Source organism: Citrus clementina, unplaced genomic scaffold, assembly GCF_000493195.1.
Source record: "Citrus clementina cultivar Clemenules unplaced genomic scaffold, Citrus_clementina_v1.0 scaffold_5, whole genome shotgun sequence".
In the NCBI taxonomy this organism is placed as follows: domain Eukaryota; kingdom Viridiplantae; phylum Streptophyta; class Magnoliopsida; order Sapindales; family Rutaceae; genus Citrus; species Citrus x clementina.
Genome location: NW_006262201.1, coordinates 22,014,020 through 22,039,283, shown reverse-complemented (window position 1 = coordinate 22,039,283; position 25,264 = coordinate 22,014,020). Strand labels below are relative to the sequence as shown.

General features: G+C 32.4%; 1 non-coding gene and 2 pseudogenes across 1 annotated transcript; 2 read left to right on the top strand and 1 right to left on the bottom strand.

Annotated features, from left to right (window-relative positions):
* The window catches only part of LOC112098026, a 205,229-nt pseudogene that overhangs the window by 83,753 nt on the left and 96,212 nt on the right, over positions 1–25,264 (bottom strand).
* On the top strand, positions 5,197–5,795 carry LOC112098341 (annotated as a pseudogene).
* LOC112098660 lies at positions 13,314–13,420 on the top strand. Its single transcript, XR_002905770.1, has one exon. It is a non-coding gene; the product is annotated as a small nucleolar RNA R71 (small nucleolar RNA).

The following is a 25,264-nucleotide window of genomic DNA, read 5'->3' as shown; positions in this document are numbered from 1 at the left end:
GGTCCACATACTTCAACTTAATTAGTAGTTTACTAGTTTTATGTTTTATATTCCTACTACGTTCATTTAATACCAATTTTGGGTTAGATTCCAAATAATATTTATTCCCATTGGATAAGTTCCTAATTTTGCTTAAATTTTCTCCCTTCTAGGTTCATATGGTTCAACTAATTATTCCACTATTTTTTTGTCGAATATTCCTACTAATTAGGTAAGGTTGCAATTATTTAGGTTAAATACCAATTGGACTTTTTTATTTTTTTTATTCCTTCATTTTGGTTCAACCTTCTTACTTTTAGGTTTACATATTTCTAACTTATAAATCTACCAGCTATGCGTTTAATGTTCATATTAAGTTCATTAAATACCAATACTTTTTGTTAAATTCTAAGTAAATTCATTTCTTATTGGATGAGTTTTAAAATTAGAATTTGGTTAATATTTTATCCCTTTTTAACTTATGTGTTTCAACTGTTATTTCAATGCTTTTGTTTGAGTATTTCCAATAACTTGGTAAAATTTTAACTATTTGGGTTTAATGCCAAATTTACTTTCTATTGTTTAACTTTTTGTAAAATTAGCCCCTAATTTTAGTTAAACATGCTCAATTATAGGTTAACTTGTTTTAACTTGTTAACTACTTGTTTCTATTTAATATTTCTATTGAAATCCTTAACTACCAATACTTTGAGTTAAATTTCAAGTTGATATTATAAAATTCCAAGTGAACTTTTATTACCACAAACAGTGATTTTAATAATGTAAATTTCATTTTACTTGCGGAAGCTAATTTTACATAGGGTTAAAATAAGCTAAACAAATGACACAACAATTCAATCTAATATTATTTAATTACTGCCAAAGTAACAAAATCATTTGATTCAAATTATTCTCAAGGATATTATACTAGCAAAATTAATATGTAAAGATATAATTAGGCAATTTGTTCTGCACATGTTATATAACTGATTTCAAGTTCTTTTACAAGTATTTTGCCTCTCACAATGTGCATATCCAACTCAATATGTTTAGCTCTTGAGTGATAGATTGGATTCTTGGATACTTCAGTGGCACTTGCATTATCACACCAAATTGATGGAACTAATGTACATTGTATTCTGATTTCACTGAATAATGATTGCAACCAAGTTAATTCTGCAAGTGCTCTATATTCACTTTCTGCACTGGACCTTGCTACCATAGATTGCTTTTTTGATGACCATGTATTAAATTGTTTCCCAAGTATACGTAGTAAACTCCAATGGATTTTTTGTCATCCAAATCACATGCCTACTTTGTATCTGTGAATCCAATTAGTTTCATCCATATCTTCTAGTTCCTTTAAGTACCTTAACACTCGTTTACAAGCCATTAGATATTGAAGTGTAGGAGCAGCCATATACTAATTTAGCTTATACATTGTAAATGATATCTCTGGTGTGGTTAAGATGAGATATTGTTGGCCATTAACTATGCTTTTGTAGGTAGATACATCTTCAATATATGGACCAAATGGTCCTATTACTTCTAATAAAATACAAAGTGAAGTTTACTACTCTAACATATCTAGAGTGATATTCAATATATTCCCTAAGAATGACTTTGCTATTCTTCCTATTTGCTAGTGACTTTGCCCGTGTTGTGTTTTAATAAATTTTAATCCAACATTTAGAAGTATGAACTATGTATGTGTGATCCATTTCTTCTTTTTATTAAAACGCAGCTTCAATTTCACTGCAATTGATCGGTAATGCAAAAAACTCTCATACAAGATACACTTTCTTTTTCACGTACTTATAATATTGTAAACTGATTTTTTAATGAAAAATTCAAGATTCCCAAATCAAAAAATTATTCCTAAGTAGGTGATTGGTTATGTATGTTTACATAGAATGACAGTGACTTGCTTCTATTTAATTAGTGGTGGATTGAGGAATAAACTTTCCAAAACATGCGCTCTATCATTTTATTTATGTATTTCATTTTATGTTTATTTGTGTGTTTAATTCTTTTTATATAATATGTGCTTGTTGGTAGCCAAATATTGAATTTCAATATAATGTTAATACATCAGCAGTCTGATGTATTACTTTAAATTTCATTATTTTTCCATAATCTAGGCATCTGACCATATTCTTATGCATTTGGCAGTAATCGACAATCTACTTGTGCTCCAAAAAGGGGATCAAAAAAAGTAAAATTCTATATGAAGTTAAAGTACATAAGCAATGAGGGCAATGGCCACCCCGGTAGTGCCTTAAAAGTGAAGACCCCAATTAAGTTGAAGGCGCCCTCATACTGGCTGACTTAAAATTTACATATTCTCTCCGTATCATTATCACCTTGTAAAGATTGTTGTAAATGATCTGATTCCAAAGTCCTATGAACTTCAAGCTATAAAATGGTAAAGTTTGGGAATATATGTTGAAAATTATTGCTAATAATTGACATAAAACAATCCATAGTGTATGAAAAAATATACCAGTTGAGTTCTTAGAAAAGACTAAAAGGGTCACAAATGGCCTTACTTAAATCTAGATTTTTCAGGCATTACTTTTACTTTAGAATCTTTCTAAGAGTGCCTAAGTTTACTAGTAAGCTAGCTACACACTTGTCATGAGTTTATTGAAACAAAATTTTTTAATAACCTTAATATATTACAATAGTATGAAGTGAAATTATCTCTGCACCACCACTGTTTTGTCATACATATATCTAACTACCACAAATTTTTAACTTGTTCTTTCACCACTTTGTTTCTAAAGTTCTTTCAGTGAACTACTTTCACACTAAGAAATGAAAATAAAATGACCATTTTATTCTTGAATGAAATGAAAGACTATTTGATCCTACAAAATTTTTGAAAATAAAAAAAAAATTATAGTTATGAGAATACCTTTGATTTTAATAGAAAAAAACTCAAAATCTGCGATGTTAATTTTTATAATTATAATTTTTACTCGATACATTTTCCAATTTATAATTTTTATTATTCAAAATTGGTTCAAACTATTGTTATTTTGCGAACTTCAAACTAGTGTTGGAACTCCATCACGTGAAGTCTAAGATAAAAAGATTTTAGTTGAGAGAGGCGAGCAAAAAAATTACTTAGATTTTGGTGTGTTTTTAAAATGAAATTGGTGAAGGGCATTTACATCCAGAAAATGAAACACTAACTCTTAAATTTATTTTTAGAATTTAATTTCAAAATAAAATCTGTAACTTTTATTCACTTGTAACAACCTTTTAACTGTATTTTGTTCGGTGCCTTTTATGTTGAGTGTTCTATTTGCTACTACTTCTCTATTCAGTCCACACAGTTGTGTTGAATCCCCTACTTCTTTCAAAGACATTAGGCATTGTTTCAAGTCTTTTTGGTCACCAAACTTGAAATTTTTTTTCCTCTGTTTATGATGCTCCCTATATGATAAGAGTGCATAATTGGGAACATATATTTGTTTAATTCATAACATCTCAAGAGCATTACCGAAGAAAGAAAAAACAAGGAAAGCTGAAACCATACATCATTTATTAAGATTTCGTGTACCAACTTATTAGCATGTCCATAGTTTGCATCATTATATGATTAATCTTAATTCTTATTGTTGCTTGCATTATTTTCTTATAAAAAAAATTCTTACCTTCCAAGCCGCGAAAAATTAACATATTAATGCATAAACATTTTTAAGTGATCAATTAAATATAAATATTATATTACTCAGCTAAATAACAAAAATAAAGAAGTATCTATATTTCAATTACAAAAACATATGTTAAATTAAAGTCAAACGAATTATCTCAAATAAACTAAAAGAATACATCTTTGCATTTAAAAACAAACTTCAATTCGTTCCCTCCTAATAACTATCTTTAATTTACCCTCCAAAAGCATGAAAATCTCAATCCACCCTATTTGTTCTTCAAAAGATGAGCATAAATGAGGTGCACATTGATGAACTTTTAAATCATATTCTTAGCAATAAATGTAGGTAAGTCTGGACATTTTCAGGGGTTAAATTAAAGTTTAACATTAAATTAAATCGGATAGCTTAGTAATATAGGATTTAGATAATGAGGGTTTATTTTATTATTTTTCTTAGGAATCAATAATCTCACCCTAAAAGTAGATAGACTTAAAATTTAAATATTACAAATGGTACCAACATAGTAATGTTGATTGGTTGATAATTGCTATTATTTAAAGAAACTGATTTCTCGAAGATTGATTCGACGATGCAACTATAACAAAGCAGTAGGAGATACACACACCAAAAACATATGACATAATATTACCTATGCATAATGGATTAATGTTTTATTTTATTAAAAACACGAATTCAATTTCACTGTAATTGATCGTTATTGCAAAAGCACTCCTACAAGGTAAAAGAAATAACTTATTAACAATATCATTTGCACCCCCCCTCAGGGCAGGGGTATCGATAGTCTACAAGTGCTTTCTTAATCATCTCGATCAAACACTCTTCACTTGTGAGCCCTGAGCAATCAACAATGTCAGGTGATGCTGTAGGGTTAATAGAAAATAAAGCCTCTGGCTTAGATCTTTGGCCAGTTCTACTGGCTAAAATAAGCATGTTTTTAGTGTTTGCCACTACAAGCAAAGCCAAAATGATGAAAGTCAGACTCTTCGACATTTTTTAATTTCTTAAGAGAATTGCAAACGGCTTAATTAGAATTGAAAGAGATGTGGAAGAATCAGAAAGGCATGAGCCTCTATTTATCTGAGTGAATATTGAAAAACGACTTGCAATGGCTTTAATGGAGTTGAAAGAGTCCATAAATAAGTATTAAATAAATTACGCTTAATTTATTAGCGTTAACCATTGATTTTAATATCTTGTTGCATTATAAAGGTAATTTCAATGTACATTTAATTAAATTTATTGTTTTTGGAATTATTTTTTGTTTAGTTTATTATTAGATTTCTTTTTCTTTTCCTTTGAGTCATGTCCTTCAATGAAATTAACCACACTATATTTTAAGCAAGCCATTTTTTTTCTTAATAAAAAACCATGACTAATTAATCTTCCTTTTTTATGTGTACAAGTGAAGCCCCTCATATACATTTGCTAGCTAGCTCAATGTAACAAAATGTCAAAATTTCTTCCCACTTCACCTTTGTAGTTAAGCAGCCTTTGGATATTCACTGATCAAAACACTTCAAAAAAATTTGAAATGAATCTTGAATCATCCTTCTTTTCTACCTTCAAAAGTGCATCATCTATTCTCTTCCTCTTAATTTCATGTCTTGTTTTAAAGTTACTGCAATGTTTTAAGTAGTTTTTTTGTTGCTCATCATTTGCCCAGTGGCAGCAACATCAATACGATCAGAGAGACTTTGGCTATGGGGCTTGATTTCGCAAAAGAGACAACAAAAAATACGTAGTGGCAAAAAGCATTGCTCAAGCCATTGATACTTACAAGTCACCAACTTGTTTCTGCGTTGTGATTTGGCGGATGATTCGTCGATAGAAACTACTAGTCCTCAATCAAAGCTTGTTGGTCGTGCTCAAGGGCTTTACGGGTCAGCTTGTCAGCATCAACTAGCTATCATCAGGTCCATGAGCTTTGTATTGGTTGATGGTCCTAATAATGGCAGCTGTATCAGCCTCCTTGGCAACAACAGGTCGATTGTTCCTGTCCGTAAGATGCCCATCGTCGGCGACACTGGCGAGTTTCTATTGACTGATGGATATGCAATTGCTCAGATGCATCGAGCGGATTTTAAATCTGGTGACGCCATTGTTGGATGCAATGTTATAGTTGTTTACTAAACCATGTAGGTGGAGTTAGATTCTAGCTGGTGATCTGATTTACAATGTTATAAACTTTTTTTTACACGTACCTATAATATTGTAAATTGATTTTTTGTCATGAAAAGTTCAAGATTCCTATATTGAAAAATTATTCCTATGTAGGTGGTTTTGTTATGTTTGTTTACATAGAATGACAGTGGCTTGCTTCTGTTTAATTGATGGTCTATTGAAGAATAAACTTTTTTCAAAACTCGTGCTTTATCATTTAGTTTTTGTATTTCATTTTATGTTAGTTCACGCATTTAATCATATTTACCATTGTCACTAACTCATACATTCTCTATGAAATCTCCCAGATTTCTCATGCAAACTCAATGTCTCCCATTGAAACTGGTACCTTATCGTTGACCACCATTAGCACTACAGAGACTTCCGGGCTGGACAACCAAACATCTTTCTCTTGTAGGCCCGATAACATTAATGCAGTCGATCATTCTGGCTCTCCCAACCTATTCCATGCAGACCTTCATGCTACCTCTAAGCATTCGTAATAAAATTGATCAGATTTGCAAGCATTTTATCTAGAACGAGATTGACGAGACTCATCGCATACACCTTATTAAGTGGGATAGAGTACAACTCCTTAATTTATGTGGGGGCCTTGGCCTTAAAGATCTTAATCTCATGAATAAAGCCTTGCTAATGAAAATTGGTTGGGGTCATATTGAATCACCCCACAGCTTCTAGATTCAAGTATTGATGTTTAAATATGGCGTTGATAAAGAAAACCTTCCTCTAAAACGTCCTACTTGATATAGTTCTCCTTTATGAAAATTCGTGGGAAACGTATGGAATGAGGTTCTCTAAGGGACTCGCTGGGGTATTGGGAATGGGAAGTTGGCTAGATTTTGGAAAGATTATTTGCTGGAGGATGGGCGTTGGTTGCAATCTTATACTTTTGGTACAATCATTGAAAACATATTAAATGAGTGTGTAGCTAATTTTATCGATAATAATGGTGCTTGGAATTGGGACTGTTTTGCTTCTTTTCTACCCCACCATATAATTCTCAAAATAGCAGGCACTATGCCCCCTTCTGTTAGCGATGAAGTTGACTGTTGTTATTGGGGTCCATCGCGGTCTGGTTCGTTTAGCATGAGGTCAGCTTATTTATCCCTCTTTAGACCGATGCTAAATGAAAATAATTCCCTTTGGGTTTTGATTTGGATATGGAGAGGCCCCCAAAGCATTCAGTGCTTTCTTTGGCTGCTGATGCATAATAGATTGAAAAATAATGCTAAATTATCGCGAAGACATGTGCTTAATGATAGTACTTGCATGCAGTGTGGGCATATCATAGACGATGCTCTCCATGTAGTCGGGGATTATGTTGACTCTAAACGCATTTGGTTAACCCTTATTTCGAAACACACAAGTCATACCTGTTTTACATTGGATGTTCGTGCATGGATTGTTTATAATATGAAAAACCACTTGAGGATCACTAATGAGAAGGATAGGTCAATGTTATTTGGAGTCATGTCTGGCACATGTGGTATTGGCATAATGAGTTCGTTTATGCTCACAAATCAAGCAGCCTTTACAACGTAATTGTGGATGTGAACAATCACACGAAAAAAAGCATCGCTGCTTATAAAGTCTTTAGATAGTCAGAGAGTTCCAGAAACTAAAAGATTGATCTATTGGCAGCCCCCAAAGTGGTCGTTCTTCAAGCTCAATACTGATGGGGCTTTGAAGAGATTGGGATTGGCTAATGCTGGTGGCTTGGTGAGGAATTATTGTAGGGAATGGGTTTGTGGTTTTAGCATGAATTTGGGTAGTTGTTCCATTATGGAAGCTGAACTATGGGGACTTTACCAAAGTCTCTTAACTTTTTTTTCAACATACCATTCACTAATTCTATTTCGAGCAAATCTGATCCTATTTCTTAGGGTATCAATTTATTCCTTGTTATATTCTAACATAATCGTTTTCCCCCATGGATCTGGTATCTTTATAAAATATTGATCATTATAATAGCATATGGTATTTTCAACTTTATCAAATTCACATTTATAATGTAATTCTTCAAAGCTACATGTGTATTCTTCTAGATAAGAGCTGGTAATATGGACTAAAAGATGTGGTGATGAGTAAAAATAAAAATAAATTTTGCTAGTAATTCATTGGACTTGAGATCATTTTATTTCTAAGTTGTGGGCATTATTTTTTATCTTGGTGAGAGCGTGTGATATTGTTTTATTATTCTCTCAAATTTACCATTTTTTTAGAGTGACAAATTAATTTCGGGTATATCTTCTTTTGAGAGAGTCACTCTTAATCGTGAGATTTTGGGGTTTGATGTATCATTCTTAAAAGTGGCTTGATTAATGTAGCTATGATGATTGATCATTTTACAGGATTTTACTGAACTGTTTTGAGTCGGTGTGATTTTCTTTAGGCTGAAGATAATGCTTATACTTTTATTTGATTGTTGTCATTAATATGATGGAAGAAGTAAACACAATTTTTTTAAAAAAATGATTTTCAATTTGAGTTTGAAATTTTACTAAACTTTTATCACTTAAATTGCTAGGGCCCAACAATAAGCTGGTTGGGGGTGTGATTGACACTAAAAAGTGTACATTTAATAAGGATAAAATTATTAGTTTTTCACTTATTATGTCGATTAATGCATTCATTATTTCTAAATTATTTTAATATTTCCCAAATATATTTTATGTTAAATTAATTCGTAATTTGTTAATTTTTATCTTGTAAATATTTTTCAGGAATAAAGATGAACTTGGTATTGAAAGCGGAAACAAAGAAGAACTACTAGAACAAAATTGAAGAGATGTAATAATAAATAATCAATAAAAAAAAGAAAAAAAGAACAAAAGAACAAAAACATGTTGGTGATGGTCAGGAGGCTATTACGCCTCCTGACCATCACACATTTCCACACACTTATATATTTTAAAATAATAATAAAATAATAAATAAATAATAAAATAAAGAAAATTAAAGGCAATTGTTGTGAAATTTTAATATACTCGCAAGCGCACGAATCTAGAGATAGAATAGTGGTAACAAGGTCGATTCCACAGGGATTGTTATAAATTGAAAAGTCTAATTTAAATCTAAAATTAATATTAATTCTAACCTAATTGACCAAAATTGAGTTTCTAAGAAAATTAAACCAATTAAACTAAGGAAGCAATTAAAATAAAGGAGAATTCAATAAGATAAGAATTACCAATGTTTCAGAATCCACCACTATTCAACTAGTAATTATCTAAATATTCATTAATCCCCAATTTTAGAGTGACAACTCGAAATCAATCTATGTCATCTCATAGATATAACAATTAAGCCCAAATAAAATTAATCTTATGTAGGTTCTTTTTCTACTTAATAGTATGACATCTAAGAATCTCATGTAAACATATTGAATAACAAAGAGTCAAAGTTTTCCTAAGTATTCTATGTAAACAATTTAATGAAAGACATAAAATCAAAGACAATCATGTATAAACTTTATAGATCCAAGCATAGATTTAATCAAATATTAATCCTAACAATCAATAATGCATGACAGAATTGATGAAAAGATTTTAAATGGGCCCCACCTCTTAAATCCTAAAGCCAAAAGGCTTGCCCTTTTATTTGCTTTAGCTCTCACACGTGATCACCCTTAGAATTGCTTTTGGATTCCTTTTCCAATTATGAAAGCCAAGTGCGGGTCCCATTTAAATTGCTTTCCACTTTTGCAATGCCATGCATGTGCAACTCAATTGGAGAATTGAAATTCAATGCAAATTGCTCTTGACTCTTAACTCTGTCACGGCTTCAACTAATATTCTTTTAAATTGTTATTCTTTTTGTACTTTTTATTTCCAATCTCCAATTAATTCCCTATACAATAAAATAATTCAATTAATTAAAAATAACTAATAAAAATAACTAGTAATTAGATAATAAACGGTAAAATATGTATACAAATTATGCTCATCAAATACCCTCAAACTTAGATTTTGCTAGTCCTCGAGCAAAACTAAAACTTAAAACAAAAATAAAAATAACAACACAAAAAGTAAATCCTAATTAAACCACTTTCGCAGGTAATCGCGATTGCATTTAGTGTATGCAACAAGCCTTTAAACCCCTAGGCGGCCCTAGTGGACGAGTTGTAGTCTCGTGAGGGCTTCAATGATGATACCCACAAACATCATTTTTCAAAGAATTAAAATAAAAATAAAATGAAAAGAACAACAAGCTTTAAACAAAACATGAAGATAGCCTCAAAGATTACATAAATTATATAGCTCAAAGAAAATTTCAAATATTGGCAAAATTCTAACTTTAATTCAATAATCAATCTCATCTCTCTTTCGATTCTTGTAGTGTGTGTGTAAAATCAATTCAATCAAATCCATTCCCAAAATCCTTAATATCAACAGCCTTCGCCTCAAACAAAGAAAAGAGTAGGTCAAACTAATCTTATCATCTTAATCTCCAATTTGTTTTTCATAGGCTTTTATGTGCATTTTTTTTATTGATTTTTTTTAGCAGATGCACTTGATTTTTTTTCTTTTCCTTTTTTCTTTTTTTTTTCTTTTTTTTTCTTAACCATAGTCAGGAGCTTTCACTCTACCCCTTAAGGTAGCCTTCTTCTCATGGTAGATTATCCTCTACATACTTGTGGTACATAGGACCAAATTACTCAAGGGTAGCTTCACTCTTAAGGGTTATAGGTAGCTATTTCTGACTTTGGCACCTCTGTATACTATTTTGTATTGTGGAGATAAGAATCAAGACAAACAGTCATTTACTCTTTCTAAAATTCTCAACTCAAGCTGCGTCAATCTCAAATTTCAAGTCAAAATTATGAAAGAATTGACATTAGTGCTTATATTTTAAAGAATCTCCATCAAGAGGAACTAACACAAGAATCAAGTATAAACTAAGACAATATTCAACCATTTCTAAAAATCATATTCATTGTCAATCAAATTCTTATCATTGGCTTTTCACATAAAAACAAAAAAAAAACACAATTTTTTTTTAACAAACAAAAAAAAAAATTTTAACAAACAAAGCACACACTATTCCCACCCCCAAACTTATTCGGAATATTGTCCTCAATGTTTCACAAACAAAAGATATACAAATGAGAGAAGAAAAAATAATAACAAAACATAAATAATAAAAAGAAAGTTGGAGAGAACACACCTGGATGGGCTGTGAAAGCTTAAAAAAATGATAACTAAAAGAAAACGTTAGAAGAAATATAAATAATAAAAATAAAAAATAAAAAAATCCTAATAACTAACTAATTAATGTAAACAACAAATCAACCAGGATCAATAAGAATTTGGTGAAAAGCAAAGCAATTATATAGAAAATGCCAGAAAACATAATTGACTAAGCACTGGAGTATTTTATCTATAAAAAGATGATGGTAATGAAACTCCTCAATATCACACTGCCTTGATCTCTTCTGTTCCATGCTTTCCTGAGAGTTATCTGAAGTAGTATAAAAATCTAATAATTTAAGCACTTTAGATCTTACCACCTTTTTCATGTCAGAATGTGACCTATGTTTCACTTTTTTAGGAAGTAACTCCAACTTGAATAGTTCAATTTTCTCTTCAGGAGGAAGTGGCTCAATCTTTTCTTTCCACTTAATTAGATCTATGATAAGAGTCGAATCAAGTAAAGCATTAACTTCTTCAATACCACTATCAACATGAACAGAGAAATCAGAGTCAGTTGTGCATGGTATTAATGGATTGTCACAGTGGTTAGAAATAAGTGAGTCATCAATTGATGCTTCTATCATATCTACTTCAACGACTTCATCATCTTCTTGTGCCTGCTTGGGAATATTAAAAATGTTTAATTCCATGGTCATGTTACCAAAAGAAAATTGCATGTTTCCAGTCCTGCAACTAATATGAGTATCAGTTGTAGCTAAGAAAAGACGACCTAGAATAATTGGGGTGTGTTTCTTCGGATCCGGTACACGTTGAGTATCAATAACAATAAAATCAACAGGATAATAAAATTTATCAATCTGTATCAACACATCCTCTATAATACCACGAGGTATTTTCATTGACCTATCAGCAAGTTGCAAAATAATAGGAGTTGATTTTAACTCACCTAGTCCAAGCTGCATGTAAACGGAATAAGGCAAGAGATTAACACTAGCGCCTAAATCCAATAATGCTTTATCAAAACATTGGTTCCCTATAACACATGAGATAGTAGGCGAACCAGGATCCTTAAATTTTGGTGGCATTTTACATTGAAGTAAATTGTTAGTTTGTTCAGTTAAAAATGCCTTTTTAGTGACATGCAAATTTCTCTTTTTAGTGCATAAATCTTTCAAAATTTTGGCATAGGAAGGAACTTGCTTAATAGCATCGGGTAAAGAGATGTTTATACTTACCTGCTTGAAGATTTCTATAATCTCACCTGTTGAAGTCCCTTTCTTTACCTTTGTTAACCTGAAGAAAAGGAGCCTTGGGAATGTAAGCTGGTGGGTCACTCTCTTCTGGATCATTTGGTGATGAGTCTTGTGATGGAACTGGATTTGAAGAAGTAGACTTATATGTTTTTCTTGTTTGAACCTCCACCTTGTTGTCAAATAACTTTCCTCTTCTCAAGGTCATAACAGATTTTGCTTCTTCATGCTGATGGCTTGAACTCGATTCAACTTCATGCACTCCTTTAAGATTGGGAATTGGTTGACTTGGAAATTTTCCTTTTTCTCTCTCCGCTATAGTAGTTGCTAATTGACCCAATTGATGTTCAAGCTTCAGAATAGCTTGAGTATTTGACTGAAAAGCTTGTTGGGTTGACTAAATGAAACTTTGAAGTGTATCCTCTAAAGAAGGCTTTCTTTGTTGGGGTGCAACAAATTGAGACATAGGTTGTTGGGCAGGAGGATATACTTGGTTAGGAGGGACAAATTGTTGATTGGGCATGTTAAATTGTTGCCCTCCTTGGTTTGACAAAGGTTGATTTTGTTTCTAAGAAAAATTAGGGTGATTCCTCCAATTAGGATTATATGTGGATGAATATGGACTATTGGAGGTTTTCTCATATGATTGTAAGGCATGTACCTACTCAGAATAAGCCTCTGGATAGACTGGTAATGATGGACAATTCTGTGCTGTATGAGACAAGTTAGAACAAATAGCACAAACCTCATTAGCTACACTAGGATGATAATTTATGGATTGGTTCATAACTAAGGCATCTACTTTCCTAGAAGGTGTAGCTAGATTGGATTTCATATCTAAATCATCCTTAACTTCATATAACCCCTTTCTAGAAACTTGAGATGATTTTTCCCTTTGATTTGAAAAATCCCACTGTTGAGAAATTTCAGAAAGTGAATTAAAGAAATCCCATGCGGCCCATTCATGTAAGTTCAAAAATCTCCCACCATTCATAGACTCTACCATATGACGATTTGACATGGTTAAACCGTTATAAAAGTATTGTATAAGTCTCCATTTTTCAAAACCATGGTGGGGACACTTAAGGAGTAAATCATTGAATCTTTCCCAACACTCGTAAAATTGCTCACCCTCTCTTTGATAAAAATCACTTATCTCTCTCCTAAGGGCATTTGTTCTAGACATAGGAAAAAACTTGGTGAGAAACTTATTACTCAATTTATCCCATGTACTAATGGACCCAGCAGGAAGTGAATTCAACCAAGCTTTTGCTTTGTCTTTTAATGAGAAAGGGAACATACGAAGCCTAATTGACTCATCATTAAAATTTTGAAAACGGAATGTAGAGCATATGTCAAGAAATTCCTTAATGTGAAAATATGGGTCCTCTCTCTCTAACCTATGGAAGGATGGCAAAAGTTGAATGACAGAGGGCTTAAATTCAAAGTGTGTTGCTGTAGTTTGTGGCAACACAATACAAGATGGTTGGTTGGCTGCAAGTGGTGAAAAATATTCTCTAAGGGTTTTCTCTGCTTGCACTGGTGGAAGTATTGGCAATAATCTATTGGGGTCATCCATCACTTCCGAAGAACTATCTCGACTACTATCAATTTTCGACTCTTTTTTTACCAAACGATTTGTTGAATCGCGTTCCCAAACACTCATAAACTAACTAGACAAAGAAGAAAAATAAAACAACAATAATAAAAATAAACAAAATTAAATAAAAGAAAGCAAACAACTAAACAATAAATTCAAAATAAAATTAAATTAAAATTAAATTTTTTTTTGTTTTTTTTAATAAAAATTGAATAAATAAAATAAAAGACAACCTAAATTATAACTAGTGGAAGAATCAAATTAACCTAGATTAAACTGACTTTCTAGTACAATCTCCGACAACGGCGTCAAAAACTTGTTATGAAAATTTTAATATACTCGCAAGCGCACAAATCTAGAGATATAATAGTGGTAACGAGGTTGATCCCACAGGGATTGTTATAAATTGAAAAGTCTAATTTAAATCTAAAATTAACATTAATTCTAACCTAGTTGACCAAAATTGAGTTTCTAAGAAAATTAAACCAATTAAACAAGGAAGCAATTAAAATAAAGGAGAATTCAATAAGATAAGAATTACCAAGGTTTCAGAATCCACCACTATTCAACTAGTAATTATCTAAATATTCATTAATCCCCAATTTTAGAGTGACAACTCGAAATCAATCTATGTCATCTTATAGATATAACAATTAAGCCCAAATAAAATTAATCTTATGTAGGTTCTTTTTCTGCTTAATAGTATGACATCTAAGAATTTCATGTAAACATATTGAATAACAAAGAGTCAAAGTTTCCCTAAGCATTCTATGTGAACAATTTAATGAAAGACATAAAATCAAAGACAATCATGTATAAACTTTATAGATCCAAGCATAGATTTAATCAAATATTAATCCTAACAATCAATAATGCATGACAGAATTGATGAAAAGATTTTATTTACATCCAATTAATCATGTGAAATAAAAACCATAATCATCAAAGAACATATATAAGGAATTAATTAAATACAAAGATAATTATTTCATTAAATAGGGTTTCATCCTTAACCTCAGTATAAGAAAATTAGCTAGACATACTTGAATTGAGAGTAACACAAGAAATAAAATCAGCCATGGAAGCCGAACTGCTGCTTCTGCCGAATACTCTCTCCCAACCTTGCGTATGCACCCTTTTGTTTCCGTCCAATGGCTGCCTCCTTCTCCAAAAGCCAAAACTCCCTTTTATAATCTTTGAAATGGGCCCCACCTCTTAAATCCTAAAGCCAAAAGGCTTGCCCTTTTATTTGCTTTAGCTCTCACACATGATCACCCTTAGAATTGCTTTTGGATTCCTTTTCCAATTATGAAAGCCAAGTGCGGGTCCTATTTAAATTGCTTTCCACTTTTGCAATGCCATGCACGTGCAACCCAGTTGGAGAATTGAAATTCAATGCAAATTGCTCTTGACTCTTAACTCTGTCACGGCTTCAACTAATATTCTTTTAAATTGTTATTCTTTTTGTACTTTTTATTTCCAATCTCCAATTAATTCCCCATGCAATAAAATAATTCAATTAATTAAAAATAACTAATAAAAATAACTAGTAATTAGATAATAAACGGTAAAATATGTATACAAATTATGCTCATCAGCAATTGTTGCCTATAAAAAGGGAGGAGAAATTGAAGAGCGGGGGGAAGCTGGAGAGCAAAATTTGAGAGATGAAGCCGAGACTGAAGATTTTCTTTCTTTCGTTGTTTCTTTTCTTTTCTTATTTCCGTTTGTATCAATTTTCTTTGTAATATATTTCAAAAAGTTTATCAAATAAAAAGAGTGTTGTGTTTTCTTTCAATATGAGTAGCTAATTTTATTAAGCTGAGGTGAAGAGTGAAGCTCAATGTTTCAAACTATTAATTATTATTATTTTCTCAAATGAGTTTTTTTAATTCTTTTCTAATTATTTTTATATCATGTTAATTTATAAATCTCACTGGATTTTATGGTATTTTGTCATAATATCGACACATTAATATAGTGTGGCACATTAGGTACTTTATTCTATATTTATCCACACACATAGAATTAAATTATATAATAATTAATTGGTAAAAGTGAGGTAAAATATAAATGAGAGAGTATTAAAATTATAGTTTGAATACAGAGAGTGGATCCTAAACCTTAGCTTATTTTTAAATTGATTTCAAATAATTCCTTTTCCCCACAATTAATTTTCTTAGTTTTATTAGATTTAAAACTCTATGTGGTTCGACCCCGGTCTCACCGGGGTATATTATAACTAGACACTCTTATACTTGAGAGTAACACACTTTTGAGTTGTGTCATGTTTTTGGCGCCATTGCCCGGGAGTTTTCTAAATTTGGTATTCGTTTGTCTTTACTTTATTTTTATTTTATTTTATTTTATTTTTGTTTGTTTTGCCGTTACTATCTTTCCGTGATTCTATTTTATTCTCTTTTTGTAAAACTTCAGTTAGCACCCCTCTTCTTTTCAAACCTTAACATTATCCATAAAATTTGTGAGAAACTTCATCTTAGCCCAAAAACCTTTGCAAATCAGTTCCCAAATCAAATTTATTTATTTAAATTTCTGTAATTTACTTTCCGCATTTATTTTCAATGGTCGGTTCTACCGCTTGACTGTTATTTAAATTTTGTTAATTTATGTATTTTTATTTATATGGTCGGTTCTACCACCTAGCATTTTAATTTCAGTTTATTTATTTTTGTGCATTAATTAATTTAATTTTATTTTTTATTATATGGCTGGTTTTAAAATACCGCCTAAACTGTTTCTTTTAATGGCTGGTTTCACTGCCTAATTTATTTATTTATTTTTCAGTTCGTTTATTTTTATTTCGTATTTTTTTTTTGCTTATTTAATTTCGAGTTTATTTTTATTTATGTAATTTTCATTTAGCTTTTTTGCATCATTAGTTTAGCACACATCATTAGCGTTGCATGCGTCGTTGGTCTCGTACAAATAGTGGTAGATTAATTAGAAAATCACCTTCACCACCCTTAAATATGGCTGACATAGGAGCTGAAAATTTTTCGGAGCACGAAAATGACCAAGCCTTGCAAAATCTTCATGACCAACCTAGGACCCTTAGAGATTTCATGCATCCTACTAGAACAGGGTAACCATCATGCATAATTTTCCCTCATGATGCATCACGTTTTAATTTCAAACCTGATATCATTCAATTTCTTCCTACTTTTCATGGTTTTGAGTCTGAAAATCCATATTTGCATTTAAGGGAATTTGAGGAAGTCTGTAACATCTGTATTGATCAAAATTGTAGCATGAATATAATCAGGCTTAAGTTTTTTCCTTCCTCACTAAAGGATAAAGCTAAAACTTGGCTACAAAATCTTAGGTTAGAATCCATCAGAACTTGGGATGAAATGCAAGCACAATTTTTGAAAAAATTCTTCCCACCCCATAGAAAAAATTCTTTCAAAAGACAAATTTGTTAGCCTATATGGCTATAAATATTGATTTTGATGATAACAAACCACATGTATTGATGAAGCAAAGATTTAGGAATTGTGCTTTTATAATAAGAAAATGATGTTATGGAATTAAAGTATTTTGGACTAAAATGAAAGTATTTTAAAATCTTTAATAATGTTTTAAATTTCAGATTTGGACCTATTTGAAACTATTTAAATATTTTTAGGTCATTCTAAAATTTCACATAGTTTGGGCGAAATCATAATTTCAAAAAGTTTTGGGATTGACAAAGCATTATTTAAAATTCTAAAATTGGACCAATTTGTAAACTTTCATAACATTTTGGGCCATAATATAGTTTTATAAAGTTTTGGGTTAAACTATAAATTTGGAAAATATTTCACTGTAGCAAGCGGCTTACCGGATATGGTAAATGGCAAACTGGATTTTGGGCAGTAAGCTTCTGGAGCATAAACGGCTTACCGAATTTCACAAGCGACAATCCAGATTTCAAAAGCGGCTTGCTGGATATGAAAAGCAGCAAGCCGGATATTCTGAAATTCAAATTTTTGCCTTAACGGTAACATAAAAGCAGCTTATCGGATTCATAAACGGCAAGCCGGTTAAGACCAAAATGTGCATAACAGCTAGTTTTTTTAGCTTAAACTATATAAACTCAAATCCAACTCATTTTCAAGCTCTCCACCAAGCATAAACAAAAAGCACACGAGATATCTTGAGCTTTCAATTTGTAAATCACAAAACATTGAATCATTTCTTGTTCTTCATTTTTGAATATCTACTCTTTGAGTGAGTTTTATTGTAACTTTCATTTCTTCATCTTAATTGTAAAAGTTTGAGTGTGTGAGACACTTGAGTGAAGAGATTGGGAGATAATCTCTTTGTTGTAAAGGTTCATTGACACCTTGAAGTCAATTGTAAACGGTTGAAGCCTTGGAAAGGCTCGGATAGTGAAATCCTCAAGCTTGGATCGCTTTGAGGCATGGACATAGGCGGGGATTGCCGAACCACGTAAAATTTCGTGTGTTTGTTTCTCTTCTCTCTTACTCATTTGTTCTTGTGCTTTTATTGAACTTATTGCTTTCAATTTTTATTAAGACATTAGATTGCTTGTTGTGTGGATTTGCTAGGATAATTTTTAAAATTCCAATTCACCCCTCCTCTTGGGTTGCACACTTATATTTCAAAATCACCACTTTCACTAAAAAGCTAGGAGAAACTCTCTACCAATGTTGGGATAGGTTTAAAGAAGTGCTTAACATTTGTCCACATCATGGTTTTGAAACATAGAGATTAGTGTCTTATTTCTACGAGGGATTAACATCCCAAGGTAGACAAGTCATTGAAATGATGTGTAATAGTGAGTTTAGGGATAAAAGTCCTGAAGATGCATTAGACTATCTTGACTATATAGCAGAAAATGCACAACACTGGAATACAGTTGGTTCTTATGAGTCATCAAGTAAACCCTAGTCATCTCTATCTGGTGGAGGCATGCATAACCTTAGGGAAGACCATGATTTTCAAGCCAAATTTGCATCATTAGCTAGAAAAGTCGAAGCATTAGAGTAAAAAAAGAATGATCATGTAAAGTCTGTTCAAAATATTTTATGTTATGTTTGCGATTCTACTGACCATTCTACGCAGGACTGTCCAACTTTACCAGCTCTAAGACAAAGTTTGCATGAACAAGTAAATGTCGTTGATAATTTCAAAAGGCCAAATCCAAATTCATACTCCCAAACTTACAACTCTGGTTAGAGAAACCACCCAAATTTTAGTTGGAGAAATGACAATCATGCACAACCTTTACAACCAGCCCCTCCACGTCAAAATTTCCAAAACTCCCAGAGCTACCCACCATATGTCCCACCACCAAGAAAAACTCTGAAAGACACATTGCATTCGTTTATTGAAAAACAAGAGTCAATCAATAACCAAAAGATGCAAATCTTAACCAATTTGACAGAAACTATCTCCAAACTTACATCTGCTCTGACCATACATGAAAAAGGAAAGTTTCCTGCTCAACCTGAACCAAACCCCAAGAGTCAACAACATCCTAAAATGGGAAATTCAGGAAACAAAAATATGAGTCAAGTCAAATCGGTTATAACCTTCGTGGTGGTAAAGTAATTGAAAAACACATTGTGGACCCTCGTGAAACTAGTAAAGATTCAATTTCAAAAAATAGGGAAGAGTTTGTCGAACCTTTAACCCATGAAGAAATAACCAATTCTCCTCTTGTACCCCAATTTCCTCAAGCACTGATCAAGCCAAAGAAATGAAACCACAGTCCAGAAATTTATGAAGTTTTTAAATAAGTAAAGGTCAACATTCCTCTGCTGGATGTCATTAAACAGGTGTCGTCCTATGCTAAATTTCTGAAAGATCTGTGCACGGTGAAAAGGAAACATAAGGTGCAAAAGAGAGCTTTTCTAGCAGAACATGTAAGTTCCATTCTCTCAACCAATAGTGCTTTGAAATACAAGGATCCTGATTGTCCAACTATTTCTTGCACTATTAGGGATCATAAAATTGGACATGATTTACTTGATCTTGGTGCCAGTGTTAATTTACTTCCTTACTCTGTGTACCAACAACTCAATCTCGGTGAGTTAAAACCAACTTCTACTACTTTTTTACTTGCTGATAGATCGATGAAGGTTCCAAAAGGAATAATTGAAGATGTATTAGTCCAAGTCGATAAATTCATATATCCTGTAGATTTTATTGTTTTGGAAACGGAACCAATTGCTAATGAATGCAAACAAATTTCTGTTATATTGGGTCGACCATTTTTATATTGGGTCGACCATTTTTAGCTACTACTAATGCTTTGATAAATTGCCGGAATGGATTAATGAATTTATCTTTTGGTAACATGACACTGGAACTCAATGTGTTCAACATGTGTAAACAACCTCACCACCAAGAAGATGATGATAATGATAATGATGAAATTGATCTCATCGAGCCAATCATTGAGGAATACATTCAGGATGAGAATTTTACAAACTCTGCGGAAATTTACTTTTTACTGGTTCTATTGAATCAAGTAAGGAATTAGATTTTGATACTGCTAACATATGTCCTACACTTGATTCTATGCAGGTACCTATAGGTGATGATGACCAATCGAACTTTGAAGATACGGTACAACCTAAAGAAGCAAACGAAGAGGAAGCACCAGAGCTCGAATTAAAGCCGTTACTAGAAGAATTGAAGTATGCCTATCTTGGAGAGCAGCAGACATATCCGGTGGTAATTTCTTCTCAACTCACACATGATCAAGAGGGTAAGTTGTTATCTGTACTAAAAAGGCATAAAATTGCATTTGGTTGGACCTTAAAAGACATAAAAGACATTAATCCTTTAATTTGCACACACTGAATACACTTAGAGGAAAATGCCAAAACAACCCGTCAACCACAAAGAAGACTAAACCCTCATATGAAAGAAGTGGTAAAAAATGAGGTCCTTAAACTATTAGATGTAGGAATTATCTACCCTATCTCTAATAGTAAACGGGTAAGTCCAATACAAGTAGTACCAAAAAATTCTGGAATAACTGTTGTAAAAAATAAAAAAGGTGAATCAATCCCAACACGAATTCCATCTAGTTGGCGCATGTGCATTGATTACAGAAAATTAAATTATGCTACTAGAAAAGTTCATTTTCCCTTTCCATTTCTAGACCAAATTCTTGAAAGAGTAGCTGGACATCCTTACTACTGCTTTCTTGATGGCTGCTCTGGCTATTATCAAATCCCTAAAGCCTTAGAAGACCAGGAAAAGACCACATTCACGTGCCCATTTGGAACATTTGCATTTAGGAGAATGCCCTTTGGACTTTGTAATGCTCCTGCAACATTTCAAAGTTGCATGCTAAGCATTTTTAGTGACATAGTTAAAAATTGTCTAGAGGTTTTTATGGATGATTTAACTGTATTTGGTAATTCTTTTGATACATGTCTTGATAATCTAGAAAAAGTTTTGGAAAGGTGCAAAGAAAAAGGACTCGTTTTAAATTGGGAAAAATGTCATTTCATGACCACTTCTGGAATTGTCTTAGGCCATATTGTGTCTTCAAAAGGAATCGAAGTTGATAAAGCCAAAGTTGAAGTCATTTCAAAATTACCCTCACCAAAGACAATTAGAGAAGTCCCTTTTTTTAGGACATGCAGTATTTTATAGGAGGTTTATAAAAGATTTTAGTGCCTTATCTAGACCAATTTGTAACCTCCTAATAAAAGACACACAATTTGAATGGACTAAAGATTGTCAACAAGCTTTTGAAAAGATAATTAGTTTTTTGACATCAGCCCCAATAATGCAACCCCCTAATTGGTCTTTACCTTTTGAGCTAATGTGTGATGCTAATGATTATGCCGTTGGCGTTGTTCTGGGTCAAAGAAAGGAAGGTAAGCCCTTTGTCATCTATTATGCAAGTAGAACTTTAAATACTGCTCAAATGAATTACACTACAATTGAGAAAGAACTACTTGCTGTAATATTTGCATTGGATAAATTTCGTTCGTATTTAATTGGTTCATGTACTGTTGTTTATTCTGATCATGCTGCTGTGAGATATTTAATGTCAAAACAGGATGCCAAACCAAGGTTAATACGATGGATTTTGCTACTTCAAGAATTTAATTTGACAATCAAGGACAAAAAGGGCGCTGAAAATGTTGTTGCAGATCATCTTTCAAGACTTACAAATGAGTCTTCAATTGAAACAACACCCATCAATGATTCTTTCCCTGATGAATTTTTGTTTTCTATAAACAAAATGCCTTGGTATGCTAATATTGTTAATTATCCTACAACAAGTGAAATGCCATGTGACTGGAGTTCCCAAGACAAGAAGAAATTCTTAACTGAAGTAAAAAGCTTTTACTGGGATGAGCCATACCTGTTCAAGTACTGCTCCGATCAAATTTTTCGAAGAGGCATATCAGACGACGAGGTAAGTAGGGTCATTCAATTTTGTCATTCTGAAGCATTCGGTGGCAATTTTTCTTCAAAAAAGACAGCTGCAAAATATTGCAGTGTGGATTTTATTGGCCTACATTATTTAAAGATTCACATGCATTCTGTAAAATGTGTAAGAATTATCAAATGATAGGGTCTATTTCAAAGCGGAACATGAAGCCTTTAAACCCCATCATTGTCATTGAAATATTTGATTGTTGGGAAATTGATTTTATGGGTCTTTTCCCATCATCATTTGGATTTGTATACATTTTGATTTCTATTGATTATGTTTCAAAATAGATCGAGACGATTCCTTGTCGGCACAATGATCACAAGATTGTGATCCGCTTTTTAGAAGAAAATATTTTGAGCAGATTTTGAATACCTCAAGCCATTATCAGTGATGGAGGTAAGCATTTTTGTAATAAGCCATTTGAGTCTTTCATGAAGAAATATGGAATTACACATAAGGTTGCTACCCTTTATCACCCTCAAACAAGTGGTCAAGTTGAATTAGCAAATAGGGAGATAAAACAAATTTTAGAAAAAACAGTTAATCCAAACCGTATAGATTGGTCTCTTCGACTAATTTATGCACTTTGGGCATATCGTACTGCTTTTAAAACATCTTTAGGAATGTCACCCTATCGGCTTATTTATGGAAAATCTTACCACTTACCAGTAAAACTTGAACATAAATCATTTTGGGCCATTAAAGCTTTTAATTCAAATCTTGATGATGCTGGCAATGTGCGTAAATTGCAAATAAATGAACTTGAGGAATTAAGGAATGATGCATATGATAATTCCAGAATTATTAAGGCAAGAACCAAATTTTTTCATGACAAAAGAATTTTTCGGAAAACATTTGAAATTGGTCAAAAAGTGTTGCTTTATAATTCTCGTCTTCATTTATTTCCAGGGAAGTTAAAGTCAAAGTTGAATGGCCCATTTGTTGTAAAAAATGTGTATCCATATGGAGCCGTAGAAATTGAGAATCCAAAGGATGGTGTCACATTTAAAGTTAATGGCCAAAGATTGAAACCATATCTGGAATACCAACCACATAAAGCAGATGCCGAATTCCATTTGAGTGACCCACCAAAATTTTGATTAAGCCTTTTCATTTTAACGTTTTGTTTTGATTTACTGTTACTTTATCATTTGAATTATTTGATTTCTTTTTCTTTTTCCTTTTCCATATGTCTTGAATGGAGTGCATTGCATTGTTTTAATTGTGTGTTGTTTGACAATTGTGATTTAGCTCACCAAATTTTTATACTTGTCATGAGTACCTCCATGAGCAATTTCCTTTTCGATAATTTTAAAACGCTTTTTCATGTAAAATTTCACCTGAGGAAATTGCTCCGATTTTGTAAATTACATCCCATTTGGGATCTGCAACCACCAGAGTTAGTATCTCACGTGAAAGATCTAGAAAGACAACTCAAGGAAATAGATGATGGTATTTATAATCTGCAATTGGAACTGGATTCAATAAAAGGACGAAGGTGTGTTATATTCCTTGTGTGTTTTTGTTTTATTTTGTTGCTATTTTTCACTTTTGATTTGATTTTGCAGATTTGATTTGTTTTGTTTTGATTCACTCTCTCGTATAAATGACGGATAACGGTACTCCGTGACTTTTTAAGTCGGCATTCTCAGTTTCCCACAATAACTGAAACCTCAATGTCAAGCATGGAAGAAATACAACAAAATTTGCATCAACATTTTCCTTCTCTCCCTCAAAATGCTCTTAAGAAGAGTTACAAAGCTCGTTGTGAACAACTGTGTTTGTTAATGATCAATGGGATTCCTGCTGACATTCGATAGTTAATCGAAGCAAAGGTCCGATTGGAAGGTGAGTTTTCTGATCTATTCATTTCCTACATGCCTGGTTTTGGTAAAAGTACATTTGCTAAAAAAAGAAGAGCTAAGCGACTTGGCTCTGAATGTTCTCATTGTGTAAGACTTGCTTGCAAAAATCCACGTTGTAAAGCTTTAGGAATGATTTCTGTAAATCGTGAAGATAAAATCAAATTCGTTAAGGATAGCATGAGTAAAGAATCGTTGGATGATATCTTACGATCTCTTGAGATGCATCCGAGCATATATGTTCAACGTGAAATTCAAAATTTGTTGAAGCTGTTCCAAAAGGAAAGTGCACAGTTTAGTCTTGGGAATCTGACTCTAAAAGACCTTGTTTGCCAGTTTATAAGAAAACTGGATGGGAACCCTATCCTCGACCCATAGAGGGCGTTCAAGCCGTTACTGGATGTAAAATCAGAGGAAGATGTAAGCCACAATTACAACTACCAGTAAATATCCTTTTATTTTACTGTTCTTTTATATTTTGCATTATTATTATTATTGTTTTTTTTATCTAATCACAATTTACTTTTTCTTTTCACTGTTTGCATTTGAATTATTAAGCTAAAAGCTTCACACGTCATTTAACAAACACACCACCCCATTTACAAATGTACATCATTATGTCCGTCACCAAGATCCTTAAATAGGAACTCCTTTTCAAGCACTCACAAATTGTTTCTTTTTAGAATTTTTGTAATGGCAGCAACTTCAAGCAGTCAACTTAAAAACATTTGTGTGCTTTCTAGATTTCGCTATGGAAAGTTTAAGGAGTTCGTTTAAGTAGCCGTAGATCTTGGTCGTGCTATAGCAGAGAGGAAACTACATCTTGTATATGGAGGAGGTGACCGAGGGTTATCAAAGCTTGTCTCTGAAGCTGCTTTCGTTCGAGGAAGCCAAGTGCTAGGCATCATTTCAAAAGCCTTAAAACCTTTAGGATGGCTACCAGACTCACCAACTGGAGAAGAGTTAGTTGTCTCAAGTATGCAAGAAAGAATATCCGAAATGTTAAATCATGCTGACGTTTTTATTTTCTTGCCAGGAGACCTTGCAACTTTGGAGGCGCTAATTACATTTGCTTACTGGACCCATTTTAATATCCATAAAAAACCAATCGGTTTGTTA